This window comes from Theropithecus gelada, chromosome 18 (genome assembly GCF_003255815.1).
Source record: "Theropithecus gelada isolate Dixy chromosome 18, Tgel_1.0, whole genome shotgun sequence".
NCBI classification, from domain to species: Eukaryota; Metazoa; Chordata; class Mammalia; order Primates; family Cercopithecidae; genus Theropithecus; species Theropithecus gelada.
In genome coordinates this window covers 4,039,355-4,057,670 of record NC_037686.1, presented here as the reverse complement: position 1 = coordinate 4,057,670, position 18,316 = coordinate 4,039,355, and the positions used below count along the sequence as shown (strand labels likewise).

The 18,316-nt window shown below is 42.7% G+C and overlaps 1 protein-coding gene across 3 annotated transcripts in view; it reads left to right on the top strand.

Annotated features, from left to right (window-relative positions):
- The first annotated feature begins 2,985 nt into the window (after window positions 1-2,985).
- Window positions 2,986-18,316, top strand: part of RALBP1 (ralA binding protein 1) — a 63,993-nt gene continuing 48,662 nt past the window's right edge. Inside the window, exons 1-2 of one of the 3 annotated variants that reach the window (XM_025365400.1) lie at window positions 4,149-4,288; window positions 7,950-8,043. The gene's annotated coding sequence lies outside the window, so the exon portion shown is untranslated. Of the gene's footprint in view, window positions 3,775-4,091; window positions 4,289-7,949; window positions 8,044-18,316 lie in introns of those variants that run through there. The other 2 variants (XM_025365399.1, XM_025365398.1) reach the window with 2 other exon arrangements.

Genomic DNA, 18,316 nt, shown 5'->3' with positions numbered 1-18,316 from the left:
TGCCCCACCCCAAGTCCTTAAAGTCCACTATATCATTATTATGCCTTTGCATTCTCATAGCTTAGCTCTCACGTACAAGTGAGAACACACGGTATTGGTTTTCCATTCCTGAGTTGCTTCACTTAGAATAATGGCCTCCAGCTTCACCCAAGTTGCTGCAAAAGACATTATTTCATTCCTTTTTATGGCTGTGTAGTATTCCATGGTGTGTGTGTGTGTGTATGTGTGTGTGTGTATATAACATTTTCTTTACCCACTCATTGATTGATGGACACCCAGGTTGGTTCTATATCTTTCGAATTGCAAATTGTGCTGCTATAAACATGTGTGTGCATGTGTTTTTCATATAATGACTTCTTTTCCTTTGCATGGATACCCAGTAGTGGGATTGTTGGATTAAATGGTAGTTCTACTTTTAGTTGTTTAAGGAAACTCCATACTGTTTTCCATAGTGGTTGTACTAGCTTACATTCCCTGTTTTTTCTTCTTCTATTTAAAGCTACAGTCTATGTCCTTGAGTCTGGGTCATTGCTAAAAATATCCTCTCTTTTATGGATGTGTCATTATATTTCTTCTTTTGCTTCATTTTTCTGTTTTTTGAATAGGATAATTTCTCTATCTTCAAGTACACTTTTTTTTGCCATCTCAAATCTTTCACTGAGATTATGTAATTTATATTTCTCTTACTGTATTTTTCAACTCTAGAAATTTCATTTTTTATAGAATCATTTCCCTATTGATATCCTTTATATGTTAAAGAATTATCATATTTTCCTTTAATTCTTTGAAAAATGTTTAATTTTTAAAAAATAATTGTAAGAGCTACTTTCAAGAGTTTGCTTCTGAATCCAGTATCTGAGCCCAATGGGTCTGTTTCTATTGGTTGCTATTTTCTTCCTCAGAGTGGGTGACACTTTACTGTTTCTTTGCATAAACCATGATTGTTGGTTGAAAAGCAGATATTTTATATATTGCAGCAATTCTAGATGTTTGATTTTTCTTAGTTTTATTTTATTTTTTTTAAATTTATCTTCCTAGATTTACACACATTTAAAATCTGTCTCTATATGGCCTGTGGCTGCTGGTATCTTTGCTCTGTTTTTAAATTCACATTTTTATTTTTACCCTGACTTTCTGGGCTTTGTTCCTGTGTTTGCATAGCTGTGGCGAGTCAATGATTTGGCAGTGGTTGCACTCAAAACACCTTGATTTGGGAGTCTTCTTCCCTCTGCTAATGGATCTGTGTGTGGATTAGGGAATACATTCACAGTTGCCACCAGTTCTCAAGTCTCCCTTTGCTTTTACTTTTCAACAGGTCTCTTGGGTCAACCCCAGGCAGATGCATAGTTTCCCAATCAGTCAGAGATGTGTGGAGATGTAATTAACAAATAGAGTAGTTCTGTGGGGAAGTAGACTCTATAAAAAAGAATGTTATTTCCAGAGTTAAAAAGTAGGCTGGAGTGCAGTGGTGTGACCGTAATTCTTCAATGACTCTTATTTCTAAAATCTCCCTGTTAGATTTTTGAGTGGCTTGCCATTTGCCCCACCTGGGACTGTAACCTCAGGTAAGCACAGCTGTGGGTTTGCCCTGCTTATTTCCATATGAGTTTGTCACTTTTAGTTGGCAAAGCCTTGGGTTTTTGACCACCCACCACAAATTAAGTCCATCCCTTGGGCAACAAAGCTGCTAGTTTTCTTGGCTGTTCCTACCCACACTGGCAAAACTGCAGTTCTGGTGCAACAGGGTGGGAGAGAAGCAGCCTCAGGTCAGAAGGCCAGAGATATCCACTGTTCCTGCTAGAAGTTCTAGCTGTTTTTGAAGCACAGATGTTTCTCAAATTGTTTTCTGTATTTGTTTGATTTCCAGTGCTCTGAAATGGTTGTTTTTGCCAATTTATCCAGTTTTGTACTGGTTTTGTGTGCAGAGAATTGCTGACTATGCCACACAGCCATAGCTGAAAGTCCCTTGCAAAGTTTTTTTACGTAGGAACCTGTATTAGTTAGGACCTTTCAGTGTCATATAAAAGAAATCCAACTGAATTAGTTAGGACTTTTAGAATTTTAATATGAACTGGCTTAAACAATACAGGAAATTTGTGGTTCACAATTCTGGATAGTCTGTAAGATGGCCTTGCTCACAATCCTGAATAGTCTATAGGATAGTCCATAGAATCAAACAGGTGAGGTTTGACACTGCAGCTCAAACCATGCCACCAAACACAAGGTTCTTCTCCATCTTTCCCGCATTCATTTGACAGTACTGACTTCAACCCTAGGCTCTTCATGTTGCCCTCCCTCTAAACTCTCATCCTTCTAGGGTTTCCCCTTATAGGAGGAAAACGGTTGCCACATTTCCAGGCGTCATATACTTACACCATGCTAGAGAAGCAAGGAAGCTACCGTTTACTGGAAGCTCCAGCCCAGGTCTTTGTGGGTTCATTGTTTCTGACTGGGCTTGTGACCATCTCTGCTGCTAGAGGGAATGGTTACGTTGCCTGGCTTAAATGGGAGGAATAAATGCTCAGGTGGCAGCCAACAAATATATTCTATATCCACACACATTGGCTCCAAATAATAAATCAATGAATCAGTGGGCTCACTTACTTAGGCTCACATGCTCACAGCACTTAAAAAGCTGCACAAACCATGCCTCCAAATGAAACCACGCTCTACATTCTGCCAGCTCTTTCTCCTTTTCCATTTCCCCTTTCTTCTCTTTCCCACCCTCACGTTTGGCTAGGCCACTCGGTTGCAAGAAACACGTCCATCAGCAATTGCCTCAGTAGAAAGCTCCTTCTGCTCCCCTCCTGCGTCCATTTCAGGCAAGGCCTCCATAAGGCCCAGCGTGGATCAATGCCTGTCCCTTGGCCGAATCAGTGCTGTCACAGGCAAAGAATTGTCACTGCCATGCTCACCTGCCCAACCCACTGGTCAGAGAAGACTGTTGTATTGCGAAAGGGGCCATGAGAAGGCTTTTCCGAAAGTCAAAGACCAATGGCTATGTCAGACCATGCCGTATCCACTTGTGGGAGGCCCCTAAATGAATGTAAGGCCCCAGGGGTTGAACTTTACTGGGTAGGAAGCGCAGAGTACTAGAGACAGATTTACCGCCCGCTGTGAGGAAAGCTGATGTGGGAGCAGAGAGCAAGATGGATAGCAGCTGCCAATCTAAATGGGCAACGAAGAGCCACAGAGAGTGCTGCACGTAGGAATGCCAGGGACAGGGAAGGGTCGTCTATTCCAAGTCCTACCTCTCCCCTAATAAACTGCCACATTTCAGAAAACACGAAGACTGCTGAAGCCCTGTTTCCAGCCTTCGCTATGCATTAGCAGAGCAACTCAACAAGCCTGGGTGAAAGGCTTCTCGAAGATATTCAGTTATCTCTACTGCCAGCCAAACACGGGCTGGGCTGCTCGGTAACTGCTGAGCCGGGGGCGCGCTGGAGCCCCGCAGAAGCCCACACCCGCTTCAGGAATTCCGTGGATGTTCCCGACAGAGGTTTATTCCCGCCTCTCCCTACAGGCCTACGGCGCTCCCTCCTCCAACCCCACACCCAGTCGAAGGCGGGGCAGCAGCCCCACCCAGGGGCAGGCCGGGCGGCCCCCAGGCCGGTTTAACTGGTTGGAACGACGAAAGCACGCTGGCGCAAGGAAAGTTCCCAACTTCAGGAGCTGAGGCGCAGGCTGGCCAGAGCGTGGAGAGGGAAGCTCTCTCCATCCTCGGGGCCGTTGCAGGACATGCCCACGAGACACCTTTGCCAGCACCACACCGGGGTAAGTGTCCGTCCCCGCATCCCGCAAGGCCAGCGACTGCGCAGGCGCCTGCAGAGCACTGGCGCTCGGCGCGTTCTCTCGCGCTCTTCTTTAGTCTCCTCAGCGAGCCTGGGGACGAAGGAGGCGCGGTGCCTCCTGGGTGTTGTAGTTTGCTTCCTTGGCAAAAGGCCTTCTGGCTAGTTGGATGCCGGGGCCTCGGGAACTACGCCTCCCAGCACGACCCGCGCGAGAGCACAGGGCGCCTGCCCTTGACGGCTTCAGCCGTCTGAGCGGAGAGGAGGATCCGGGAAGCCGGCTGCGGCGGGAGGAGGGAATGCGCGTGCGCGCTGGACCGGCTCGTCTTGTTCCGTCCCAATCATTGTAAACAGGCGGAGGCTGGGCGGGGTGGGAATGGGGCGCCCGAGGCCGGCCTGGGGCGCAGCGCAGGAGGCGGCTCCGGTGGCTGCGGCGGCAGAGTGAGCGCGAGGAGGCGGAGGCTGCGGCGGGGCGGGCGGTCGCGCGGCGGCAGGCACAGGTCAGTCCCAGGGAGCGGTCGCGTGCGAGGGTCGCGGCGATGCCCCTGGAGTGCCCGAGGAGCCCTCTCCCGCGCCGGCCTCGCGCCTGCGTCTGTCAGGCAGCGTGTGGGGCTCGGTGCTCGCAGCCCTCGGGTTTGAAGTTGGGGGCGGGGGGCGTGGCTGCCCCCTCGTCGGTTTCTCCCGGGAAACCTTCGCCCCAGTTTTCGCCCCCCTGGCCGTGCGTCCCTCCCACTGGCCGACGGGCCTCCCTTCGTGGCGTTCGCGTTTGTGGTGCTCTCGGGGGCCGGGCGTGGAGAGTTAGGAGTCCCCAGGCCTCGGGGAAGCTCTTGGGGGGCGCCTGGACAGAGGTGAGGGGATCCAGCCCTCACGGTTGGATCGTGCCCGGCATAGTGGCCAGGCTCCGGGGCTTACCCGGGGGACCAGGACAGGCTCCTGGTGTCGCCCGCCGCTGGCACTGAGCAGTGGGCGCCTTTGGTGCTGCGGTCCTTCCTTCAGGTTTCCGTGGGAATGGACGGACAGATCTGGATGGAGTTGAGATTTCTTTTCACAACTCATGTTCAACTATGTGTGTTGCCAAAATGCTCTTAATTGAGGTCAGTTTTCTCCCTCTTTTTAAAAAGCTGATCGTTGTGAGAGTGAAACAGGTTTTACGGAATATTTCACACCTGCGTCTTTCCTGAAGTAATTCTGCTGCTTCAACTTTTGGGATTCAGTATTACAAAGCCTTCCTCTTGAGCAAGGCCTAGTACGGTTCTTCAAGGTCCCTAGCATGTTAGTTCGAGGTGTTTTGAACGTGCATGTACAGGAAGTGCAGCCGTTTGGCCGTTGAGTTAGTGCACCATCCAGCCTTGTTAGAAAAGCTTTCGCTGAATTTTTTATTTAGTGGAGTGGTCGTGTCCTAAGGCTGCAGTACTTTGGGGAGTATTCCATCATACTTGGCAGTTATTCACGAAATACTGAATATGTGATAAGGTTTGTTTTGGTGCTTGGCACTTCTAAATGAATAAGTGGGACTGTGAGTAAGAAAGATAACCTCACTTTCTGTTTTTAGAGTTATTTTGGTGATTTGATAACTCCTTTCTGTCTTTGTGAAGGTAAATACTGTTAAGCTGGAGTGGCAGTAGTAGGGGTAGGAAGGTCAGTAGAGTGGTTCCCACTTCTCATTCAAAGTATCTGGTGGATCCAAGTGGAGTAGATTAGTTAACAGTAGCATTGTTTTTTATTTTTTATTTTTTGAGACGGAGTTTCGCTCTTGTTACCCAGGTTGGAGTGCAATGGCATGATCTCAGCTCATCACTACCTCCGCCTCCCAGGTTCAAACGATTCTGCAGCCTCAGCCTCCCGAGGGGATTACAGGCATGCACCATCACGCCTGGCTAATTTTATATTTTTAGTAGAGACAGATTTTCTCCATGTTGGTCAGGCTGGTCTTGAACTCCCGACCTCAGGTGATCTACCCGCCTAAGGCCTGCCAAAGCGCTGGGATTACAGGCGTGCGCCACCGCACCCGCCCAACAGTAGCTTTTGAGAAGTAACTCTTTAAACAAGGTTCTCGAAACAATGTAATACAATGTAATACAACTTAGTTTCCTATCTCTTCAAAATATTGTTTCTAATTATAGATCTTATCGGGACTATTTCTCCCCTAATTTAGAATAGGAAAGTGTTATCAGAAAGTGCATAATAACCTTAATTTGCACAGTTATATTTGCATAGTTGTTTGCTTGGCAAGAAGAGATCGGGCCCAGAATTAACCCAAAAGAATATTATTTCTGTTTTGAAAGATCCCTGATAGAAACTTATGTTAGTTTATATAAGAGGATACAAGGAAAAATACAGATTATTTAGAATACAGGAATTACTATGTAGAAAGTACTGCGACCAGGTGAAGAGGACTTAAAGATACACACGGCAATGTTCCTGCCTTCAGGGGAGTTGAACCTTATCTCTTTCTTTCACTGTCGACTAGTACAAGATTGTTTTGATTGAAGAACGTATGCAGGTACAGTGGGTGTACAAAGGAGATAGTGGTCAGTTTCTTAAGGAGATAGTGGCCAGTTTCTTAAAGTGAAGAAAAGGAGAGGTGAAGAAGAGGGAAACTGTAAGGAAGAAAAACTATGTAGAAGGTGATGAAAATAAGAAGTGTACAGGCATAGAAAGAATGGGCATTTAGGTAGGAGCAGTGTGAGAAAAAGCACGAGAGTCTAAAATTACAGAATAGCATCTGCAAAAATAGCAAGTGTAATACAGGGTGGTGGCAAGACCTGAAACTGGGGAGATAGGCAGAGACCAAATTATGGATCTTGCAGACCATCAAAGTCATTACAATTTTATCTTATAAGCAAATAGGAGTCATTGAGAGGACAAAGAAGAGACCTAAGCCAGCTAAGCCCATTTTTAACCCTCTGCTATATAGGTCAGGCACTGCATTAGGTACTGTATATTTTATGTCCTTAAGCTTAAATAAGGCTTAGTCATGACTGATGCAGAAATTGCGGGGCTGGGGCAGGGGTGGGGAAGGAACTTTTAGAGGGAAAGGTGGACAGAAACGTAGGTGACAAGGAACATGGAACACTTTTTTTCCAATACAAACACCGTCACTCGGTTTTATTGGTTTTGTTGTATTAACCTCTGAAGTAGGCAATTATTGGTGTGAACATACATTTTTAAAAACATATGGAGTCAAGAGTACAAGAGTGTCAACTCAGTGCAAGTAGTGTTGGTGAGCATTATGTCCTGAGGATGAAATGGGAGGACCAACAGGCCCAGGAGGCTTCACAACCAACACCGCCCAAAAGGACAGCAGACCAGGCTTCAGAGCGGAACCGCCTTCTCCATGTAAACTTTTGACGTAAACTTTGTGCTTCAGGATGGCCTCTTCTGCTCCCAGAGCCTCTCCTTCCGCGTCCCAAGTTTGGGAATGGCCCGGCGGGGCTCAGGCCCAGGTGGTGGAGGCCCTGGTGTGGCAGCCCCGTGCTGTCCATGATCCCAGGAGTCGAGTTCAGAAGCCCCCGCTGCGGTGGGTTGGCGGCTTCGCGGTAGCTGGGCTAGTCTTCCAATGGAAACTCAGTAAAAAAAGAGTCGGCGCCATCCTCCTGAGCGCGGGTTTCCTCCTGAGCTAGGGGCTCGCCTGCCTCAGGCGCAGAAGGGTGTGCTGCCGGCCTCGGTCAGGGCGGGCAGCTCCCTGGAGGCGCCCGCAGCCGGGGTGTCCTGGGGCGCAGCAGGTGGAAAGGCGCGGGCCAGGGGTGCAGTCAGCACAGAATATGGAAGAGAATGGGAAGTTGTTTTCTGTAGCTGTAGCATTAGTTGTGGTGATAAGTAGCAGAAGATGAGGTTGCACAGATCCTCAAAAGTATTGCATGCCATTCCAAGGACCTTACTATTTCTTCCTGTAGATAATAATAGGGTTTGTGTATTTTAATGAAAAAGGAGACATTATATGATTTTTTTTTTTTATTTTTATTTTTTTACTTTTTTGAGATAAGGTCTCACTGTGCCACCCAGGCTGAAATGAAGTGGCACTCACCGCCCTCCATCATGGCTCACTGCAGCCTCGACTTCCCGGGCTCCAGCGATCCTCCCACCTCAGCTTCACGAGTAGCTGGGACCACAGGTGAAGGCCACCACACCTGGCTAGTTTTTTTTTCTTTTTTTTGGTAGAGATGGGGTTTTGCTATGTTGCCCAGGCTGTTCTTAAACTTTGAGCTCAGGCAATCCACCCGCCTCGGCCTCCCAAAGTGCTGGGATTACAAGTGTGAGCCACCGTTCCGGCCAACATTTTTATTTTAGAAAGATCATTCTGGAATTGTAGAGTAAGCATTTGAGAGGGGATGGAGAGAAGGTAAGAATGGATGTAGAAAGACTATTTAGGAGGTTTTTGCAGTAATCGAAGTGAGAAATAAGGGTCCAAACTTAGGCAGTGTTAGAGGGGATATGGAGGAGGAGGGAAATAGAAATATTTAGAAAGTAGAATTCATAGGATTCAGCAACAGTTGGATATGGGGAGTGAGGGGAAAATAGTAGAATAAGATGACTTGGATTTTAACTTGGGTGATTGAATAGACAATGGTAAAATATACTGAGACAGGGAATTCAGGAAGAGAAGCATATTGGAGGAGAAGTAGTATTTTAGCTTCTGAACATATTGAGTGGAAGTTATCTGTGAAACATCCAGGTGGAATCATCTGCTTTGGAATTGTGAATGTGGATTTGGAGTACAATATAACAGGTTATGTTATGAGTGGTATCTGAATTCTTTGATTTAGATAATACCAAATACGAAGAGTTTGTTGACACAAAATAGTTCTGGAAATAGGCCGTGGAGAACTTTTAAAGCTAGATAGAAGAAGAGCTGGAAAAGGAAATTCCTAAGTGTTTGGAGATGTAGAGAAATAATGAGAAAATGTCATAGAAGCCAAAATGGGATCTGGCACCATCACAACTCACTACAACCTCCACCTCCCGGGCTCAAGCCATCCTCCTACCTCAGCCTCTCAAGCAGCTGGGACTGCAGGCACATACCACCACACCTGGCTAATTTTTGTATTTTTGGTAGGAATGGGGTTTTGCCATGTTGCCCAGGCTGGTTTTGAACTCCTGGGCTCAAGTGATCTGCCTGCCTTGGCCTCCCAAGTGCTAGGATTACAGGTGTGAGCCATTGCATTGGGCTGGGATCATTTTTAAAGGAAGTTATACTTTACAATCAACTCTCAAGAAAAAATATAAATTAATATTTTTTTAAAAAAAGGAAAACCTCAGGCACAGTGTCTCACGCCTGTCATCCCGGCACTTTGGGAAGCTGAGATGGGAGGATTGCTTGAGCCAAAGAGTTTGAGACCAGCCTGGACAACATAGGGAGACTAGCGTCTCTGCAAAAAAATTAAAAACAATTAGCTGACTCTGGTGGTGCACACCTGTGGTCCCAGCTACCCAGGAGGCTGAGGTGGGATGATCCCTTGATCGTGGGAGGTTGAGGCTGCAGTGAGCTGTGATTGTGCCACTGCATTGCAGCATGGGTGACAGAGTGGGACCCTGGCCTACAAAAAAGGAAAACCATACTTTAAATGCTTTGAAAAGTTGAGCGAAACACGTTATTAAGAGTCTATTGATTTGATATTGAGGAGGTTATTCAATTTGATAACTTATGTGAGAACAGTTTTGATAGAATGGTTGGGGGAGGAAGTAGGTTTCATTGAGTTGAGAAGTTGAGGTTAGAGAGTGGAAAAGCATATGTAGATTATTTACATAAATCAATTTTTGCCATGAAGGGGATAATAGAGGTGGTAGCAGAGGGTGGTAAAGGGTTGAGAGAGATTGTTAACATGGCAAAGACTTGAACCTGCTTTTCTTTTTTAAAACAGCTTTGTTGAAATATAATTAATGTACCCATAAAATTCACCCCTTTTAATTGTACAATTCATTGGTATGTAGGCATGTATTTATTCACTGGTCTGTGTGACTTAATGTTTTTTTTTTTTTTTTTTTGAGACAGAGTCATACTCTGTTGCCCATGCCGAGTGCAGTGGTGCAGCCACAGCTCATCGCAGCTTGACTTCCCAGGCTCAGATGATCCTCCCACTTCAGCCTCCTGAGTAGCTGGGACTACAGGTGTGTGCCACCATGTCTGGCTACTTTTTTGTATTTTTTTGTAGAGACAGGGTTTTGCCATATTGCCCAGGCTGGTCTCAAACTCCTGGGCTCAAGTGATCCACCTCTCTTGGCTTCCCAAAGTGCTGGGCTTACAGGCATGAGCCACCACGCCCAGCCTCGTTGGTTTTTACTGCAGATGCTTCTCTACTTCTGACACAGTTACATCCTGATAAACCCATAGCAATTTGAAAATATTGTAAGTGGAAAATGCATTTAATGCACCTAACATCATAGCTTAGCCTCGCCTACTGTAAACATTCTCAGAACACTTACATTAACCTACAAAATTCTCTAACACAAAGTTTATTTTATAATAAAGTGTGGAATATCTCATCTAATTTATTGAATACTGAAAGTGAAAAACAGAATGATTATATGGATACCATTGTAAAGCTGAAAAATCCCAAGGTGAAACATTGTATGTTGGGGACAGTCTGTATATACAGAGTTGTACAGCCATCACCACAGTCAATTTTAGAACATTTTCATTACTTCCCCAAAAAACCTGCTTCCCATTAGCAGTAGTCACTCACTATTTCCCCTGCCCTCATTAATCTCCTTCTGTATCTCTTGATATTTCAGATATTCTGGATATTTCATATAAAGGAAACCATACATGTGATCTTTTGCAACTGCTTTCCCTCACTTAATGTTTTCAAGGTTCATCCATATTGTAGGATATATTAGTACTTCATATTTTTTATTGCAAACAGTACTCTCTATCTGGGTATACCACATTTCATTTATCCATTTATTAGTTGAACATCTAAGTTGTTTCTCCTTTTTGACTATTGTGAATAATGCTGGTGTGAATATTCATGTACAAGTTTTTGTGTGGGCATATGTTTTCATTTCTCTTGTGTATATGCTGAGGAGCAGAATTACTGGGTGTGATATTATACAATAAGAAATATATATTTGGTCTTTGTCTCTGGTTCCTAGCCCAGAACTTCAAAGATCCTTGGAACTTCCTGAGTAGTAGAGGTAATAGAGCATATTTTGGTATTTGTAATAAGTCTCTTTCAGTCACATCTGAATTTATGCTAATAAAGTGATTCTTGGTAGGCCCCTAGACAAGTTCAGGATGGAAGCTGGTTACCAGAAGAACCAACTATGTGGATTAGAGAGCTGGAACTTGCAGTCCCACCCCTGGATGGGTGAGGTGGTGGTAGTGAGGACTGGGTTTTGAGTTCAGTTACCATGGGACCTCCATAAAATCTTCTAAACAGTGGGTTTCAGAGAGATTCTGGGTTGGTGAATGCATCCTTATGCTGGGAAGGTGTTGCTTCAACTCCATGGGACAGAAACTCTTATACTTGGAACCCATCTCAGCCTCACCCTTGTGCCTTTTGATTTGGTTGTTTATTTTTATCCTTTATAATAAACTGATAGGCATAAGTAAAGTGTTCCCCTGAGTTTTAGTGAGCCATTCTTGCAAATTATTGAACATGAGGAGGGGGTTGTGGGAACCCCAATTTATAGCTATTTGGTCAGAAGTACAGGTGGCAGTGTGCAGCTTATGGCAGGTGACTGAAGTGAAGGTAGTCTTGTGGAACTGCGCCTGTGGAGTCTGACATAAACTCTGGGCAGTTAGTGTCAGAATTGAATTATAGGGCACTCAGTTGGTGTCTGGAAAGTTGGAAAGCTGTATTGGTATGGAAAAACACTTCCACATGTGGTGTCAGAAGTGTTGACAGAAAACAGCTCATGTGGTAACTCTTGTTTAACAGTTTAAGGAACTGCCAAATTATTTCCCAAAGCGACTGCACCATTTTATAATCCAATTCTTCAATTTCTCTACATCTTTGCCAATACTTGCCATTTGCTTTTTAAAATTTTAGCTATCTTGATGTGAAGTGGTGTTATGTTGGGGGTTAGATTTTCATTTTCCTGGTGGCTAAGATGTTGAACATCTTTTCATGTGCTCATTGGCCATTTGTATATTCACTTTGTAGAAATATCTACTGAAGTCCTTTGTCCATTTTTAAATTGTATTGTTTGTTATTGAAATAGTTCTTTGTATGTTTGGTTACTAAATGCTTATCGGATGTATGATTTACAAATACTTCTGTTTTCTGGGTTGTCTTTTCACTTTCTTGATAATATCCTTGTGAAGCATTAAAAGTTTAAATTTTACGGTATAATTTATCTGTTTTTTTTTTTTTTGTTTGTTACACAGGCTTTTGGTGTCATATCTACATTGCCAAATCAAAGGAATGAAGATTTACTCCATACTTTCTTCTAAGAGTTCTATGGTTTTAGTTCTTATATTCAGTTGTTGGTCCATATTTTTATATGGTGTGAGATAGGGGTCCACCTTTTTTTTTTTTTTTTTGAGACAAAATCTCTGTCGCTCAGGCTGGAGTGCAGTGGCACAATCTCAGGTTACTGCAACCTCCGCCTCCCAGGTTCAAGCGATTCTCATGCTTCGGCCTGCTGAGTAGCTGGGATTACAGGCGTGTGCTACCATGCCCAGCCAATTTTTGTATTTTTAGTAGAGAGGGGATTTCACCACATTGGCCAGGCTGGTCTCGAACTCCTGGCCTCAAGTGATCCAGCCACCTTGGCCTCCCAAAGTGCTGGGATTACAGGCGTGAGCCTCTGTGCCCTGCCCGAGGGGGTCCACTTTTTTGCATGTGGTAATCTAGTTGTCCCATCTTCATGTGTTGAAGAGATCATTATTTCCTGATTGAGTGGTCCTGACATCCTTGTTGAAAAATCAGTTGACCACAAATGTCTGGGTTTTTCCCCCTGGACTCTTGGTTTGATTCTGTTGGTTGATATAGCTATCCTTATGCCAGGCACCATGTGCTATTTTGATTACTGTAGCTGTGTAGTACATTTTGAAATTGAAATGTGTGAATTCTTCGACTTTGCTGTTTCCAATATTTGTTGGCTATTCAGGGTCCCTTGCAATTCCTTATGAAACTGAGGATCCATTTCTGTAAAAAAAGTCATTGGAATTTTAATAGAGATTGCATTTAATTTGTAAAACACTTTGGGTAGTATTTCTGTTTTAAAAATATTAAGTCTTCCAATCCATTAACATGGGATGTCTTTTCAGTTACTTAGTTTGTCTTTAATTTCTTGCGCAATGTTTGTAGTTATCAGTGTCAAGTCTTTCACTTCCCTGGTTAAATTTATTTCTGTTTATTTTTTTGGATGCTGTTGCAAATGAAATTGTTTTTTAGATTTGTTTTTCACAATGTTTATTGCCTAGTGTTTAGATATACAATTTATTTTCTGTCACCTTATATCGTGTGACTTTGCTGAACTCCTTATTAGTTCCCATAGTTTTCTAGTGTATTTTTTTGAGTTTTGTGTATAAGATCATGCTGTCTGTAAATAGAGATAGTTTTACATCTTCTTTTCCTATATGGTTATCTTTTATTTATTTATTTTTCCTTCCTAATTGCCCAGGCTAGAACTTCCCATACAATGCTAAGTGAAAGTGACAATAACAGACTTCCCTGTCTTGTTCCTTATCTTAGGAGGAAAGCTTCCAGTCTTTTACCATTTAGTATAATGTTAACTGTGGATTTTTCTTTCTTTTTTTTGAGACACGGTCTCATTCTGTCACCCAGGCTGGAGTGCAGTGGTGCAATTATGGCTCACTGCAGCCTTGACCTCCCAGGCTCCTGTGATACTCCCACTTCAGCCTCCTGAGTAGCTGGGACTACAGGCATGAGCCACTATGCCTGGCTAATTTTTGTATACTTTACAGAGACAGGGTCTCGCTATGTTGCCCAGTCTGGTCTCGAGCTCCTGGGCTCAAGCTTCTGCTTCAGCCTCTCAAAATGCTGGGATTATAGCATGAGCCATCATGCCTAGCAGCTGTGGGTTTTTCATTGCTACCCTGTATTGGTTTAAGGATGTTCCTTCTGTTCCTAGTTTGTTGAGTACCTTGTTGAGTGTTTGTCAAATGTGTTGCTTAATTATCTACATGTTTTTGAAGTTTTCAATATTTTGTCTGTTACTGATTTTCAGTTTCATTTCGTTGTGATCAGAGAACGTACTTTGTATGATTTTAGTCTTTTACAGTTTATTGAGGCATGTTTTATTCCCTAACATATGGTCTGTCCTGAGACTGTTCCATGTGCACTTGAGATGGATTTGTATTACACTGTCTTTGGGTGGGGTGTTCTATAGTTGTCTGATAGGTCTAGTTGGTTTATAGTGTTGTTCAAGTCTTCTTTTTCATTGTTGATCTTCTCTCTAGTCTATCTATTATTGAAAAGGAAGTATTGGAGTCTCCGTTTATCATTGAACTGCCTCTTTCGCTTCTCAATTCTGTCAGTTTTTGTTTTGTATCTTTTGGAGGCTCTGTTGTTATGTGCAATATATGTTTACAATTGTTGTATCTTGTTGATGGATTTACCTATTTATCATTATATAATATTTAAGAGAGAGTCTATATTGTTTGGTATTAGCATAGACTTTCTTTTATTTTTATCTTTTTTTGAGACGGAGTCTCACTCTGTTGCCCACGCTGGAGTGCAGTGGCACGATCTCGGCTCACCACAACCCTGCCTCCCAGGTTCAAGCGATCCTCCAGCTTCAGCCCCCGTAGTAGCTGGGACTACAGGCATGCGCCACCATGCCTGGCTGATTTTTATATTTTTAGTAGAGACAGAGTTTTGCCATGTTGGCCAGGCTGGTCTCAAACTCCTGACCTCAGGTGATCCACCTGCCTCAGTCTCCCAAAGTGCTGGGATTACCAATGTGAGCCACTGCACCCAGCCTAACATAGACTTTCTGGCTTCCTTTTGGTTACTGTTTGTGTGGAATATCTTTTTCTTTCTTTTTTCCTTTTTAAATGGAGTCTTGCTCTGTCGCCAGGCTGGAGTGCAGCTGCACGATCTCGGCTCACTATAATCTCCACTTCCCGGGTTCAAGCAATTCTCCTGCCTCAGTTTCCTGAGTAGCTGGGACTACAGGCACGTGCCACCATGCCCAGCTAATTTTTGTATTTTTAGTAGAGACAGGGTTTCACCATGTTGGCCAGGATGGTCTCCATCTCTTGACCTCATAATCCGCCCGCCTCGGTCCCCCAAAGTGCTGGGATTACAGGTGTGAGCTTCTGTGCCCAGCCTGGAATATCTTTCTATCCTTTTACTTTCAGCTTATTTCTGTCTTCGAATCTAAAGTCTCTATAGACAGTCTACAATTGCATCTTGGTTTTTAAATGTGTCTGCCAATAACTATCTTTTAATTGAGGAGTTTTATTTATTTACATATTACTGATAAGAAAGAACTTCTGCCATATTGCTATTTGTTTTTGATATTTTTTTTGTTCCTCAGTTCTTCCATTGCTGCCTCCTTTTGTGTTAAATACTTTTCATTGTATCATTTTAATTCCTTTATGTTTCATATGTTATATATGTTCATAGTAGTTGACCTGGGATTACAATTAATATCTTAATTTATAACTATCTAGTTCAGATTAATATCAACATAATTTTAATAGTGTAGAAAACTTTACTCCTATGTAGTCATACCCCCTTTATGCTGTTACTGCCACAATTACATCTTTATACATTGTATGCTCATCAACACTGATTTACAATTATTGCTTTATGCAGTTATTTAACTCAGATAGGAGAAAAAAAGAAATACAAACAAAATACATTTATACTCTCTTTAATATTTACCTACATACTTTTTTTTTTTTTTTTTGAGACAAGGTCTTGCCCTGTTGCCTAGGCTGGAGTGCAGTGGCATGATCATGGCTCACTGTAGCCTTGACCTCCTGGGCTCAAGTGATCCACCTTGGCCCCCCAAACTGTTGGGATTATAGGCGTGAGCCATCATGCCTGACTCTAATTACCTTTACCAGTGTTCTTTATTCATGTGGATTTGAGTGTCGTCTAGTTAGTGTTATTTCATATCAGCATGATGGACTCCCTTTAGCATATTTTTTTAATAGGGTAGGTCTACTAGCAGTGAGTTCTGTCAGTTTTTCTTAATCTAGGAATGTCTTAATTTTTCTCTTCTTTTTTTTTTTTTTTTTTGAGACAGAGTCTAATCACTCTGTTGCCCAGGCTGGAGTGCAGTGGTGTGTGATCTCAGCTCACTGCAACCTCCACCTCATGGGCCTAAGTGACCCACCTCAGCCTTCTGAGTAGCTGAGATGACACCCAGTTGATTTTTTTTTTTTTTTTTTTTGTATTTTTTGTAGAGATGGGATTTTGCCATGTTGCTCAGGCTGGTCTTGAACTCCTGGGCTCAAGTGATCTGCCTGCCTCAGCCTCCCATATCTCTCTTAGGTTCTCTTTAAGGGATTCTGTATGTTCACTGATTCTTTGTTCTGCCTGCCCAAATAAGCTATTGAGCCCTTCTAGTGAATTTTCCATCTCAGTTATTGTACTTTTCAATTCCATAATTTCTATTAGATTTTTAAAAAAATTCTCTTTATTGATACTCTCTTTTTGGTGAAACCAAGTTCTCTTGCTTTCCTTCAGTTTTTAAGACATGGTTTCTTTTAGCTTTAGAACATACTTAAAATAGTTGATTTAAAGTTCTTATGTGGTAAGTCCAGTCAGTGTCTGGGCATCCTTAGGGACAGTTTCTTTTTTTTCCTTTTTTTGTGAGGCAGAGTTTTGCTCTGTAGCCCAGGCTGGAATCCAGTGGCGCAATCTTGGCTCACTGCAACCTCCGCCTCCCAGGTTCAAGCAACTTTGCCGTCTTGGCGTCCCAAAGTTCTGGGATTACAGGCGTGAGCCACCGTGCCTGGCCTGGAACAGTTTCTGTGATTCCTTTTTTTTTTTTTTTTTTTTAAGTGGCTCATTCCTTCTTGTTTTCTTTGCATATGTGTAACTTTTTGATGAAATTGGACATTTTGACTCCATTGCTGTATTTCCTAGTTTCTTTACAGATGAATAGGCATCTGGATGAGATATAAATAATATGATTATCTTTTTAGTTAAAAACATTTAAAATTTAGTTTATTTTCAAAAAGATAATACCCATGGTACATAAAGGTTAAACTGTCTCTCCCCCTTTACCCTTTTCTCAGCTGAGATCTCTTTGAAGGGATAAAAACTTAGTACTTCCTTGTATATTCTTCCAGAGATGTTTTATATACATGCAAGTAGTATGTGTGAACATGTAAATATTCTATTCTAAACAGTCATGAGGAAGTAATACATACAGGAAGGGAATCAGTATTTGCTGACACTTACTGTATAACAGGCACTGAGCCTGTTTCTTTATATTTGAGGGAAGTTTTTCAAACTGATCGCCTTGAAAGTTTATATAATTATTTTATGAAGCTTTTGTATAAAATGTTATTGAAAACAAAAATACTGGCAGAAGTCATTTGGAATTGCTTCTAGAGTTGGCACCATGATGTGTTGAACCGTGGCAGTCCATCAACAAGTGAAGGTTAAATTAGTTCAGAAGCACTAAAAATTGAGAACCAGGTATTGTGATAGGTTGAAAATAAAACTGTATACCGTTGCCGATGTTTAAAAATGAGGTATACTTGTCAGTTATAAAACTGTTATTGTGTGACTAGAACTTTCCTTATAAGCTTTTTTATATGTATTGACTTTTCATAGTCTGCCAGTATAGGTGCCATCAGAAAAATGTATAATAAGGAACTATTATTGAGAAATAAGGAGGATTGAGGGGGGGATGAGGGAAGAAAGATTTTTAAGGAAAATGCAAAAATTGAAGTAGGACATTAGCAGTTTTCAGTGTTTCCTTCCAAAGTAGAAATATGATTTTTTTTTTTTAAATTTTTTTGGTTTTTTTGAGCTGGAGTCTTGCTCTGTCGTGCAGGCTGGAATGCAGTGGTGTGATCTTGTCTCACTGCAACCTCCACCTCCTGGGTTGAAGCAATTCTCCTGCCTCAGCCTCCCGAGTAGCTGGGACTAGAGCCATGCACTACTACACCTGGCTAATTTTTGTATTTTTAGTAGAGACAGGGTTTCACCATTTAGGCTGGTCTCGAACTCCTGACCTCAGGCAATCTGCCTGCCTCGGCCTCCCAAAGTTCTGGAATTACAGGTGTGAGCCACTGTGCCTGGCTTCAAAATAGGAATATGAATCAAGAACTTAGACTTTCTGCTTGAGAGAATTATGAGAAAAGAAATTGCAGATATAAAGCTGAAGAAAAGCTTACTACGTCCATTTTGTTACCACTACTGAGGTAACAACAATTGAAAGGCAGTGGGTAAAATTCTAAGTTTTTCAACAAAGTTTAGCATTTTAAGGAAAAACAAAAATATTACAACATTAGAGTTTGCTTCTTCAAATATTCCTCAGGTTACTTTTCAAATTAATGTCTTAGAAGCATTATGATTGTATAAAAATTTTTTGTAGTCAACTGAAGCCATAAAAGCATAATTTCTTTCCTTTTGGTCTAAATGATAGAA